We start from the raw sequence: 15158 nt of genomic DNA on the forward strand, positions 1-15158 counted from the left end.
ATGGACGGCTGAGTCAACCTTGAGCCATTGAGAATCGAACTGCTGAACTGCAGTCAGTGAGAAGTACCCTGCAGTACTGTATTCTAATCACGGTGCCACCACGGCTCCATACCATGGTGGACAGGAAGGGTGCGGGCAAAAGATGTCATGGGAGTTGGGAAAGGCCTGCTTGGGAGTGTATGACAGAGGTGTGTGTGTGTGTGTGTGTGTGTAATGGAGTGTGGGAGACGGCATAGGTCTGAGAGATTACAAAGGAGCAATGTCGACCAGAAAGGGTATGCAGGGTCTCCTTCCTCCCTGTTATTCCCTATTCCTCCCCACAACTTCTCTTCCTTTCCCAACAGGCAGATAAGTGGTCATTGCTGGATTTTTTTTTTGGGGGGGGGGGGAAATGGGACGGAACAAGGGATTGCAAGACTGGCTTGGAAACTAACAGCTAAAATACAGATCACATGGCCACAGCACAAAATCTGAGAAGGAGAAGGAGAGATGAAGGGGAAGTTGAGAAGGGAAGAATGACAGAGGGAAGAAAGGAGGCAGGGAGGGGGAGAAGAGAGGGAGAAGAAAGTGATGGATAAAGTTGCTTCCAGAAGTTGTGAATGCCCCAACACTGGAAGTCTTTAAGAAGATGTTGGATAGCCATTTGTCTGAAACGGTATAGGGTTTCCTGCCTAGGCAGGGGGTTGGACTAGAAGACCTCCAAGGTCCCTTCCAACTCTGCTATTGTATTGTATTGTATTGTAAAGTACAAATATGGTGTATGGAGAGCAGAAGATCCAATAACTGGTTTTTGGGAGTTGTTGGTAAGATGAATTGATATAAACATTTAATAATACAATATGATGTTGGTTATGTAATATAATACATGTGGTTGTATGTTATAAAAATGAAAAAAAAAAATCTGTGGGCCCTGGATTTTGGATGCATTCTGCAAGATCGCCTATTTGAGGTATCTTGGTTCAAAAATGTTGCTTTTGATGCACTGTTTCCCCAGTTAAAGGTTATAGATACAAGAGGTTTTGTAGTACATAGACGTCACCTCCTCTCTCAAAAGAGCCACGCACAAAACAGAACAGGGTTGTATCGCCCTTAACAACATTCCATAACAAATGAAAGTAAACCACAGGGAACAACCAGCCAACTATAGAAACAGAGATGCCCTTTGTAATAGCAGACCAAGGCAAAGCAATCAAACACCTTTCAGAGCTTTGGACTTCAGACACAGACCACCAGCCATGCTGCGTCTCCAACTTACAGGCCCCTGGATCCGTGTTTTTAAACCTCAGCAATTTTAAGATGGGTGGACTTCATGTTGACTGAGGAATTCTGGGAATTGAAGTCCACCCTTCTTAAAGTTACTGAGGTTGAAAAACACTGCTCAGGATGCCCTGGGATTTTGCTCCAGTATTACGGTTGCTTTCTGTGGATCTAATGCATCAGAGCCAGTTTGGTCTAGTGCCATGATGGTGAACGTTTGGTACATGGGCCAGAGGAGGTACGCAACGTCTTCTCTGCGCACACCTGAGCTGTCGCCCCAGTGTGCGCCTCCTGCTGGCCAGCTGGTCTACGGGTCTCTGCTGCGCATGTGTGGGGACGGGGCGTGTGGGGGCAAATGTGCATCCATGGGGAGGGTGAATATGGGGGCCATGCGCCAGAGGTGGGTTGCTGCCGGTTTGGCCCAGTTCGGCTGAACCGGTTGTGGAATTCAGACCTGGGTCACAGAATTGGCAGCAACCCAGGACTGCTATGCTCCTGAACAGTGGCGTAGCGTGGGTTGGCAGCAACCGGGGCAAGGCAAATAATTTGTGCCCCCTAACCCGTGGCAACCCACGCTACGCCACTGGACTCGGGACATGAAGGGAGCTCTGAAGCAGCCGTCCTCCTTAGCAAAGCTCGCAGCGCCCTCTATAGGCCCGAAGCAGAATCATTTTCTTCCCTCGGTTCTGGGAAAATAGGAAAAGGAAAGCCGCCCGAGGTCTTCACTTGCTCTAATTTAAACGTATCGCGTTATTAATGTCCCTCGCCCTGCCCAGCAGTCTTCAAGAGACCCAGATCTGCAGAAGAAAACTTTGGCCCTCTTTCGTGCTCTCGACCCCGGGGAAGACCTGCTCGCGTCTCTGTTGTATTAAACATGGGAAGCGTTCCTCGGCTTCATTCAATTCAAATTCAGCCTTGAAATACATGCAAGTCAACAGCAGAGAGCTGCGAGTGCGAGCGCGCCCCCCCCAGATGTTGCGCCCGGTGCGGCCGGCCCCCCTGCACCCCCCACGCTACGCCACTGCTCCTGAACCAGTTCCCTCGCTGCCGCTTGGCCGCCGCCATTTCAGATTTTAGTGACTGCACATGCGCAGTTCACGGTAAATTGTTCTGTGCCTGCGCGCAGAACAAGTGACATTAAAGAGCACATGCATATGCAGTGCGCATCTGGTACGCGGGCACACATTGTGCATGAGTTGCGAACTGGCAGTAACGCTGGCAGCAACCCACCCCTGCCGCACACGCATGCGTGGGGGGCACATGAAGGGAGGGCCACACACACATTGCATTTTGGGGATTCATGCGTGCTTTGGGCACTCGGTCCGGAAAAGGTTAGCCATCACTGGTCTAGTGGCTAAGGCACGATGCTAGAAACCAGGAGACTGAATTCTAGTTCTGCCTTAGGCATGAACGCCACTGGGTGACATTCAGCCAGTCACTCTCTCTTAGCCCTACCCACCTCACAGGGTTGTTGTTAGGAAAATAGGAGGAGGAAGGAGTATTAGAAACCTTCACTGCTTGAGTTACTTACAGAGTAATTAAGGGATGAAAATCTAAATATAATAAGAATCTAATAAACCATCTAAAATCAAGAACAATCATCACTGGCTAAAGAAAAAAAATCCACTGAAGAAATATTGCAGTTTCCCAATCCCCAAGGCATAGAGGAATAATTTATTTTTAACGGCCTTCCTTAAAAGGAAGGAAGGAGCTGTAAGGGTTTGGGGAGGGAGATTCAGTCATTTGTGCCATGATTTTGGGAAACGGAAGAACCTCAAACTAAGCAATGTTAGATAAGAAGCGGCTCAACCCTCAGAAACAATGGAGGTAAGGCAAAAAATATCAGAAGAGACCCTCCCTAGTTTCCCAGACTATAAGGGGGGAAAGATGTACTTTCAGGCATGTAAGATTCTGTTAAAGTAATACAATAAATTGCAAAAATACAAGTAAGCGGCCAGACGAGGAAACCCAAATTATTAGTAGCGTCACACTGCAATGAACAAGGACATACCTTCAATTTTGCAGCTACTAAGATTGTTGGATGAGCAGGCACAAAAACAGCCAGGGGAATGATTGAAGCCTGGGAAAAATAGGCCCAAAATGGTAAGTTCATAGGAATTCATTGACTTACCACCAGTTTTTCAAGTACTTATGAGGTGAGGGCTTGGCAACACAAAGAAACAACAGCCAATGACTTAATAGCCAGCCATCAAAATCTCAACCAACATCTAAAAAGCCACAAACAACAGGCACCATATAAATACCATATACAGAATAGCCCAAAGCACACACTCTCCTAGAGAGAAGCTTCCTGAGGATGGGCTCCAGCACGAATCTGAAAGCCCAGAAGACTAAACCTCTGCTCCCGGTGCCCGACCCAGATTACAACATTATCCTGGGACACATATATTCACTTCCATCCGTATTCCAATAAAGTTAGAGCTTCAGACTGGTACTTCTAGTCTGGATTACCTTATAAGGCTGACAGTATTAGAGGAGGCAGTGACTGAGACTTGCTTTTGTGATCTTTGAAGATGCCTAGCAAAAAAAGACAAAGAGTGCCAGAATTTATGGGACAAGATAGTTGTTAATGGGATTAGGAGAATTTGGGATATCCAGAGCCTGAGACTTGAAGGTCTTTATAAATGACAACCAGCCTTGTGCATTCCACCTGGAAACCAGGGGAGTTCTACCAGTGGTTAATTAATTAATTAATTAATTAATTTAATTTATTTAATTTGTTAGCCGCTCCCTCTCCACAAGGGACTCGGGGCGGCGTACAGTAAAAGCACATATATATATACATATACACACACACATACACGAAGGAGGTAACAATCATTAAATACATACAATAATAATAATAAAATTAGCAATTAAAATACCCCAGTTTAAAATACAAATTTAAAAAGACTGTCAGGAGGAATAGAATGGAACTATGGTTGAGCCAGGCCAGATAATTGAAAAAGGTGGGTCTTGAGATTTACACGGAAGGAGCGGAGATCGGAAGTAATCCTAATGTCGAGGGGGAGGTCATTCCAAAGGGCTGGGCCCATCACAGAGAAGGCCCTACTCCTGGGTGTCGCCCCCCGACACTGTTTAGTGGACGGCACCCGGAGAAGTCCCTCTCTGTGCGAGCGGATTGGTCGCAGGGATGTATGGGGCAGGATGCGATCCCGCAGGTAGCTAGGTCCTGTGCCATGGAGCGCTTTGAAGATCGTAATCAAAACCTTGAAACGCACCCGATAGACCACAGGGAGCCAGTGCAGCTCGCGCAGGAGAGGTGTTACATGGGAGTATCTAGTACTCCCCATAATCACCCGCGCGGCCGCATTCTGGACCAACTGTAGTCTTCAAGTGCATCTCAAGGGAAGCCCCATGTAGAGAGCATTGCAATAGTCTAGGCGAGATGTCACCAGCGCATGGGTGACTGTGCGTAAGGCATCCCGGTCCAATAGGGGGTGCAATTGGCGCACCAGGCGGACCTGGTGGAACGCCCCCCTTGCCACGGCTGTTACATGGTCATCCATGGACAGCCGGGCATCCAGGAGGACGCCCAAATTGCGCGCCCGCTCCATGGGGGCCAGTTGCTCGCCCCCGATGGCCAGAGATGGAAGCAACTGGTTGAACCGGGGGGCCGGAAGCCACAGCCACTCCGTCTTGGAGGGGTTGAGTTTGAGTCGGTTGTCACCCATCCAGACCCGTACGGTGTATGGGGAAACCAAGATGCACTGTCATCAAGCCACTGCATTGTGAAGCTGCCTGACATCCATTTGTTGTTAGCCTGGTGCAAAGCAGAGGAATAGAATAGAATAGAATTTGCCCAAGTGTGATTGGACACACAAGGAATTTGTCTTTGGTACCTATGCTCTCTGTGTACATAAAAGAAAAGATACATTTGTCACGAATCACAAGGTACAACACTTAGTGATAATCATAAGGTACAAGTAAGCAATCAAATCATCCTAGGAAACAATCAATATAAATTGTAAGGATACAAGCAACGAAGTTACAGTCATACAGTCATAAGTGGGAAGAGATGCAGCAATGTATAAGTTCATGCATTGTACAAACCCAGCCATTTGATAAATTCAGTAACTGAGTGAACTGTATATAGCTGGCGCAGTGGTTAGAATGTACTGCAGGCTGACTCTGCCCTCAGCCTGGTTTTTGATCCTGACGGGCTCAAGGTTGACTCAGCCTTCCATCCTTCTGAAGTTGGTAAAATGAGGACCCAGATTGTTGGGTGCAATGGGGTGGGGGAGTCACCCCATGATCTGCATGACATGCAACTATGATTCCAGTCTCAGTTACCATTGCAAGTTGAGGACTACTTGTAGTAACTGCTTGCACAACTAGGATCCCACTTTATAATGCCTTGGTAAGGCCACACTTGGAATACTGCATTCAGTTTCAGTCACCACGATGTAGAAAAGATGTTGGGACTCTAGAAAGAGTGCAGAGAAGAGCAACAAAGATGATTAGGGGACTGGAGACTAAAACATATGAGGAACAGTTGCAGGAACTGGGTATGTCTCGTTTAATAGAAAGAAGGACTAGGGGAGACGTGATAGCAGTGTTCCAATATCTCAGGGGTTGCCACAAAGAAGAGGGAGTCAAACTATTCTCCAAAGCACCTGAGGGCAGAACAAGAAGCAATGGGTGGAAACTAATCAAGGAGAGAAGCAACTTAGTACTAAGGATAAATTTCCTGACAAAACAATCAGTGGAACAACTTCCCTCCAGAAGCTGTGAATGCTCCAACACTGGAGGTTTTTAAGAAGAGATTGGAAAACCATTTGTCTGAAGTGGTGTAGGGTTTCCTGCCTAAGCAGGGGGTTGGACTAGAAGACCTCCAAGGTCTCTTCCAACTCTCTTATTCTATTCTATCCATGAATTTATCAGGACATATAATAATAGTTACTGGGAGTGGCGCGGTGGCCTAGAGGTGGAACTTTTGCCTCACAATCAAGAAGTTGTGAGTTTGATTCTATATTCTGAGAATATATCTGCTGGAAAAAAACTCCGCATTGGCGTCAGGAAGGGCATCCAGCCAGTAAACCCTCAGCTCCATTCAGTTGCCCAGACTCCACCCTGCAAGGGATTATGGGGTTGTTAAAAGAGGATGATGATGATAATAACAGTAGCCACTGGAACAAACCAAATGATGATCTACGAGAAGCATCCTGTTGACCATTGGACCAACTGGAGGCACTATTCTCCTGTACAGTCCACAAATCTTGCTTTTAATGACATATTATATGATCTTTGAACATATATGGACCATCTGTACAGCCACAAGAATATGCTAAAAGCTGGTAGCTTTAGAAGTTTCTTGTGACCATATGTGCAGGATGTTTCCTGTGAAAATGTCTTTTCTTTGCCCAGAATCAAATGAAGTGCATGGAGTTCCACATCCATAGTAAGCAAAACTCTGAGGCAGTTAGATTCCTCAAAGAATAGCTTTATTGGATATATCATATTGGCACAGATCTGGTGAAAAGGGACTCTGAAGGTTCCCACGGTTTTCACCTAATTAAAAGTACACGTTTTTCCCTTTCTCCAAACTGTCACATGGTCCAATCCAGGTGCTGTCTAGTTGACGGATAACATCACTCCTCCTATCTCTGACCAGGTGTGAGAATGACCTTGGTTCCCAAGAGAAAGTATTTTGTTTTGGCTACAAAACCCCAGCTATCTACAAAACCCCAGCTATCCTTATTCCCCCACTCCCTATCCCTCAGCTCCGGTCTGGCAACACTGAAGCAGCAAGATGGCTTCGGTCAGGTCAGCTTCAGGATTGGTAATGCCTCCAATACATTTTATAAGAAGGGGGCAGGGTGGGATGGGTTGTAGAGCTTTGATTTGTCTGAATCCTCTGTTTCCTTAACTACCTTTTGTGTTCTTATTTATTTTAGAAACTAATTGGATAGCCTGTTCTTTCTTGTCTTTGGCCAAATAGTTGCTTAGAACAAGAATCATAATGGAAAATTGGCATTTCTGGAGTAACATAATCCTTCAGAAATTCTTAAGAGGGCCATATACTTTAAACCTGCTCGGACTGACGTCAAGGGTTATGCCACAGGTTCTTTTATGTATACCCAGCTCAGTGGGCTCCAAAATTCCAGAGAGCCAACCTGGCACCTAGGCAACATACACAGAAGTACTCAAAGGCTATTACTCACTGTTTACTATACCACTCTTCTCCAATTCTACTATAACTGCTGCTCCTCCACTACTTCTCTTTGTGAGTCCTGCTTTTAGAGAACAGTAACTCCTCTATTTGCCTTAATCTTGATTTAGACTTGTCCACAACTGCGCATGGATGTTAACACATGCCTATGCTGCTGAGAGGTTGAGGGGTAAGCATAGCTTCCAGATGGGCTGAGGCCCACACCTTCCAAATCTCAACTATGCATTGTGCAGAGATACACATCCTTCATGCGGATTGGTTGATCTGACTTCCTTTTTTTCTGATTTTTAAAATTAAAATAAAATAGAAATGAAAATAGTGGGAAAACAAGGGAGGAAGAAGGGAAGGGAAAAGTAGGAAAAAGGGAAAAAGAAAGAAAAGACGGTGACTTCCGACTCCCTTTGTTGCAGTAGAATAAGATAATAGCATCAAACCTCAACTTTTTACTTTTACATAATTGTATAAACTAGCCATTTCTGTAACAACAAATCTAATCAGTAAAACCCAAAATCAATGTTTCAATTATTTTCTACCTCAAGCATGAAGTCCAGAAGTGGTTTCCAAGTAGAATGGTTGATCAGTCTAGGCCAGTGGTTCCCAAACTTTTTCAGTCCACCGCCCCCTTGATGCTACAAACTGATCCTGAGTGCCCCCCACCCAGTGGTGGAATTCAAAATTTTTTTCTACCGCTTCTGTGGCTTGGTGGGCGTGGCTGGGGGGGTCATGTGACTGAGCTGTTTGCACGACGGAAGGAAGATAGTAACAGAATTCAAAACTGTAACAATTAATTGCACATTTATTCAAAATCAATTTAAAAACCTTTTTAGTTAATGTTAATTCAACAAAATTGTTGAACATGATCCAGTGATACCAGGTTTTCAAAGTCTGATAGTCATTTATCAAGAACCTTAGTGACTACTAACTTAATAAACTCAGTAAAAGTATTAACTACTTCACTGTTCAGTAAATTCTTAATGTGATGGATGGGCTTGATGAAGTGATACCAGTTTCCCAATGTCTGGTTTTAAGTCACTTATGTAGCAGGAGTCTTAAATCACCACGTTCAGTAATCTGGAGTCGATTTCTTTGCTTGGAGAGAAGTTGGATGACCACACTGAAGCCACGTTCCACCAAATATGATGTTGGAAATGCAACAAGGAACTTCTTAACCACTGTCCACAGTGCAGGATAGCGATCAGAAATTTCTTTCTGTAACCAAAACTCTTGGTACGATTTCTTAAACTTTGGCTTCAGCTCAATGTCATTTTACAGCTCTATGAGTTGTTCCTCCACTACCCCATCTTCCTCAGTATCTGAACATGGATTTATCACCCAATCTGGAATTTCCATCAAAAGAAGATCCTGATATCGCTCAGACATATCTTTATGCAGCATGTCCAAATGGTCACAAAAAACGTCAAGATCATCATCTTGTATCCCACCTTTCTCTTCTAGCTCAGAGAAGCTTGGAAATTGGTATAGCTCGCGACGGCCTATATTGCGCTTGAATAGAGTTAACTTTGAAATAAACGTAGAGATGACAGATTTGGCCTTAATAAGAATTGACCTAATTTCCTTGCAACTGCAAATTCACTTTGCTGAACTTTGCAAATAGTTCTGATAAATAAGCAATGTCATGCCTGATCTCCTTGAGTTCACCACTAAGCAAGGCATTCTTGTCTTCAAAAAACTCCACAACCGTGTCAAAAAGATTGTAAAAGCATCTCACACAGTTGCCTTTTGATAGCCAATGAACTTCAGTATGAAGCAGCAAACGATCAAAATCTTCATCATTGAAAAGGTGTTGAAAAAGCGACTTATGACCATTTTTGACAGTTATGACCATTGTAGCATCCCCATGGTCGTAAGATCAAAATTTGGATGCTTGGCAACTGACTCATACTGTATTTATGATGGTTGCAATATCCCGAGGTCATATAATCATCTTATGCAACCTTCTGACAAGGCAAAGTCAATGGAGAAGCCAGATTCACTTAACAACGTTAGTAACAAGTGCAGTGATTCATTTAGCAAGTGGCAAGAAAGGTAATAAAACAGGGCAAAATCCACTTAACAAAAGAAATTTTGGGCTCAATTATAGTCATAATCTGAGGACTACCTGTAGTCTGCAGCAGGAGGAAAAAGGCTTTTCAGAGAGCAAAGAGATAGCAGAGTTTGGAATGTAGCAGGAAGAGAGCAAGTTTGTATCTTCCCTAGCAATTCGTGAAATACAGGTGGTCCTTATCTTACAATTATTAGTTTAGTGACAGTATGAAGTTACAATGGCACTGAAAGAATTGAGTTTTGACTGTTTTTCACACATAACCATTGTACCATTCCTATTAACAATACTAATACTAGAGAAATAACGTGCATCTATGAAGTAGTTGCAAAATCACACCCTGCCCCAGCACGAAAGGATTACAATCCACAACCTCTTTTGTACACTGTTCAATCCTTATTTACATAAGAAAGTAGTTCAAGCGGAGTAGACGCTCTTCCTCTTAGAATCACATTGCAAAATTTCAGCTTCCCCTGCAATTTTTTACGGATGCAGCAGCTCAGTTTCTACATAGCATGACAGACCGGCCGAGGGTCTCCATGCGCTCATGTTGGGTGGGACAGGACCTTTGGCTCTTGTGAAGCTGTTCACCCACACGCCCATTCGTTAAATAACAGCGGACCGGGGAGAAGGAAGGTGGCAAAGCCGGCGAGAAGCAGGGAAGACAACTCCATCGCTACGTTTAGGGGTTCATGGTTGCCGCCCCCCCCAGCAGCTGGAGGAGCAGTTTTAACTGCTACGAAGAAGAACCCAGCCCTTTCACCCATTGAAGGCACACACGAGACCCAATCCTTCCCAAAGGCACAGCGTCGCCGGTTCCTGGTGAGGCGAGACTGAACCGCCACCTCCACACAAGCCAGGTGGGGAAGGATTCTCGTTTTCGGTCCCATCGCATTCCCTTCCACGCCTGCATGCTAAGCTAGGCGAGTCGGGAGTACAGTACAGCAGAACACCTCCAGCACTCCTCTACTGCCCCCCCTTGCCTATTAGCGCCCCCCCTGCCACCCCCCTTGCCTATTAGCGCCCCCCTAAGTCGTCCCACTGCCCCCCAGAAGGCGGTATCACCCACTTTGGGAACCACTGGTCTAAGCTGTTTCAGGCTGTTTTAGTTTCCCAAACAAACACACAGCACACTTCCCCTCTCACTACAACATCACCCCTCCCCAGCTGCCTCTTTGCTCAGTTTTTATAGCCACCAATTGCTGGGCTTAGTAAGGATGAGCAATTAAATTTCCCAAAGAGGCAACATAAAATATTGGCACCATTGTGGAGGGCTGTTACCCAATCCCCAGCTGCTGCTGCCCCACTCCAGCTGCCATTGCACTGTCGCCCCACCCTTTTCCGATGCCACACAACCCGGAGGTGGCCTGCTTCTGGTTCGTACCAGTTCGCTTGAACCAGTTGTTCCGATTCTCCATGGTTCAGGGAACTGGCAAATCAGATCACTGCCACCGCTTGTTTTTCTGGCCTTTTTCAGGCCATTTTTCTGGCCAAAATCAGCCCCCCAAATGGTGTGAAAACAGCCTAAAAATGGCCTGAAAAACGGCCTGTAATAGCTGTTTTTCAGGCCTTTTTCAAGCCATTTTTCCAGCCAAAATTGGCTCTCTCTGTCTCTCTCTCTCTCATATCTTTGGTTGGATTTTTCTTTCCTCCTTCCCCACCTTATCGGAGACCCTTGGATTCCCTCCCCAACCCTGCCTGTTACATATAGGTACTACCCACACAAGTGACACAGAGTTGGCCACGCCCACCCAGCCACTAGGGCAGAGACCTGGTTGTTAAAAAAATTGCAACCCACTACTAACGCCACCCCGTCTGCCAACATCACACTGATGCCCCACCCCCAAAACCCGGCTACCACTTGCCTCCCCATCCCCCAACACCACTGCTGCGCTGAGGCCCTGTCCTCCACTAATGCACCATATCACCCACACTGATGATACACTGGTGCTCCCCCTCCCCGATGCCAATGTTCCTGATGTCCCACCCCAAGCCCCTGACACTGGAAGCCAGACTGGGACTGCCTGTGGGCTAGATGTGGCCATAAAATGCCCAGGTCTGTCTTAAAGGGACAGGGCACCAACAGTCCAGATGATGCTCAATTTGCAGGCAGCCTGTCCTCTCACAAGGCTATAATGATGTTTCAGTGTATCATTTCTGAAGGAGGATGTCCATATGACTGGGGAGCGGGGAGAGGTTGATGGTTATGGTTACCATGTTGACTGTCTTGGCAACCCCTCATACTTTGGATGGCTCTGCTCTGAAGAACAGTACAGGTAATCCTTGACTTAAAAGTGAAGGTAAAGGTTCCCCTCGCACATATGTGCTAGTCGTTTCCGATTCTAGGGGGCGGTGCTCATTTCCACTTCAAAACCAAAGAGCCAGCGCTGTCCGAAGACGTCTACGTGGTCATGTGGCCGGCACGACTCAACACCAAAGGCACACGGAACGCTGTTACCTTCCCACCAAAGGTGGTCCCTATTTTTCTACTTGCATTTTTACATGCTTTCGAACTGCTAGGTTGGCAGAAGCTGGGACAAGTAACAGAGCTCACTCCATTGCACGTCGCTAGGGATTTGAACGGCCGAAATGCCGACCTTTCTGATCGACAAGCTCAGCGTCTTAGCCATTGAGCTACCGTGTCCCTATCTTTGCTTAGAAGTGTTGATTTCCCTGCCTAGATTTTCCAATCCACAAGGGCCAGTTTTGTATATCTGGAATGGAGAATTGAGGCTGGATTTGGAGGGTCAGGTGTCCTGTCTCCCTAGCAGCTTTTTCAGGTGACCCTGAGGTTGGTGGCATTCAAGATGCTGCAGATTTAAATCTTGGGGACTTCAACTTCCACATTAAGGGTACCTTATCTATTGCCATTTGGGGGCAGCCCTGGCTCACTATTGAATTATTTCTGGCTTGCCTTTAGATATTCCTCACTTAACAACCACAACTGAGTCTGGAATTTTGGTTGTAAGTCATTGCAGTCATTAAGTGGGTCACCATGTGACCTGATTCAGTTTTACAACTCATCTCATTTCATCTCCGTTTCAAGAGAGCCAGCGCTATCCAAAGATGTCTCCGTGGTCATGTGGCCAGCATGACTAAGCTGTTATCTTCCCACCAAAGGTGGTTCCTACTTTTCTACTCACATTTTTACGTGCTTTCGAACTGCTAGGTTGGCAGAAACTGGGACAAGTAACGGAAGCTCACTCCGTTACACGTCGCTAGGGATTTGAACTTCCGAAATGCCGACCTTTCTGATCGACAAGCTCAGCTTCTTAGCCACTGAGCCACCACGTCCTACAAATCCTCGACTTACAACTGTTCATTTGGTGAGCGAAGTTACAAAGGCACTGAAAAAAGTGGTTTATGACCATTTTTCAGAGTTATGATCGTGCGGCTTGATGTGATCAAAATTCAGATGCTTGGCAACTGGCTCACATTTGTGACTGTTGCTATGTCCTAGGGATATGTGATCACCTTTTGCAGCCTTCTGAAAAGCAAAGTCAATGGGAAAGCCAGATTCACTTAACAGCCAGGTTACAAACTTATCAACTGCAGTGACTCACTTAACAACTGAGGCAAGAAAGGACATAAAATGGGACAAAACTCACTTAACAAACGTCTCACTTAATAATTGTGATCGTAAGTTGAGCAGTGGGGTGACATATTATCTTCCTATTTTTTCCAGAGACAACCAGACCTTTGGTCTGATCTGGTAGACACGTCATTCTTATATGTCATTAAGAGCCATCCGTTTTCCCAGCTAAGCAAAATGATCCTTGACCTGAGGTAAAAATAAATCTTTGGACTATAAAAAAGGCCAGCAATAAAACTGGGCTATCTCTTGATAAAATGAAGTCCAGCTGAGCAAATATATCCATTGCAATTTCTGATTTTTGTGAATTGCTACCTGTGAGTTTCTCTCATTTTCTTACTTCTCTTTTTGAAAACGCCAAGACTAACTTGCTGGTATTTTTTTTTTTAATGCCATATAACTTTTTATCCAGTCATAATACATTTAGGTTTGCAGTTTGACCCAAAGCGTGCTATGATGATACATTTCTTTTTCTCCAAAGCATATCTAAATAAATTTTACAAGTGGTACACATTCCCGGGAAGAATTTGTTTAAAAACAAGAGTACGTTGTCTTGAAACATTCAATCTGCAATTTTCAATGGCTGAGTTTTCTAAAATGAGAAATCAGATGTTAAAAAATGCCAACTATGCAAATGTGTCCAGTATTCACAAATGATTCACTGTGTTTTGAATATATAGTTTCTGAGGGCAGGTCTTGCAAATCATTTGCAGCTAACCTTTCTGAATTTTCTATATATACGGAAAAAGTAAATATGAAGGGGGTGTGCCATGGCACACGGAAATAATGCTTTGTTTTTTTTAAACTCACAAGTATCTGATAACAATCTCTCACACTTTAAGGATTCAAGGGGACTTTTTTTGATTGAATTGCAAGTGGCAGAACTATTAAAAGCCAGGTTGATCTAGGCCAGGCTGGAAACTGGGAGGCTGTGAACTCTAGTCCTGCGTTAGCATGAAAGTCGACTGGGTAACTAAAAGCCAACTACCAGGAGGCCGGGAGTTCTACTCCCACTTTGAAAGCTGGCTGGGTGACTTTGGCCAGTGACTTTCAGTCCAGCTCACTGAAAAGAAGAGGAGAAAGAAGAATGGTTAGATATGTTCACTGCCTTGAGTTATTTATAAAAATAATAAAGGTGGGAAATGATAGATAGATAGATAGATAGATAGATAGATAGATAGATAGATAGATAGATAGATAGATAGATAGATAGATGATTGATAGATAGATAGATAGATGATAGATGATAGATAGATAGATAGATAGATAGATAGATAGATAGATGATAGATAGATGATAGATAGATAGATATAGATGCTAGACAGATGCTAGACAGACAGACAGACAGACAGACAGACAGACAGACAGACAGATAGATAGATAGATAGATGATAGATAGATAAATAGATGATAGATGATAGATGATAGATAGATAAATAGATGATAGATGATAGATGATAGATGATAGATAGATACAAGATAGACAGACAGACAGACAGACAGACAGATATAGATGCTAGACAGATGCTAGACAGACAGACAGACAGACAGACAGACAGACAGACAGATAGATGATAGATAGATACAAGATAGATAGATAGATAGATGATAGATAGATAGATAGATAGATAGATAGATAGATAGATAGATGATAGATAGATAGATAGAGATAGATAAATAGATATAGATGATAGATAGATAGATAGACAGATAGACAGACAGACAGACAGACAGACAGACATAGATGATAGACATACATACACACTTAAATACAGGCAGACAGACAGACAGACAGACAGACAGACAGACAGACAGACATAGATGATAGATAGACATACAGTTGACACCAAGCTGGCAGGAATAGCCAACACTCCAGAAGATGGGCTTAAGATACAGAAGGATCTTGACAAACTTGAACATTGGGCACTATCTAATAAAATGAAATTCAATGGTGAAAAGAGTAAGGTTCTACATTTAGGCAACAAAAATGGAATGCACAGGTACAGTATAGGTGGTACCTTGCTCAGTAGTAGTAACTGTGAAAGGGATCTTGG

The sequence above is a fragment of the Natrix helvetica genome, assembly GCF_964273705.1.
Source record: "Natrix helvetica genome assembly, chromosome: 1".
NCBI lineage: Eukaryota > Metazoa > Chordata > Lepidosauria > Squamata > Natricidae > Natrix > Natrix helvetica.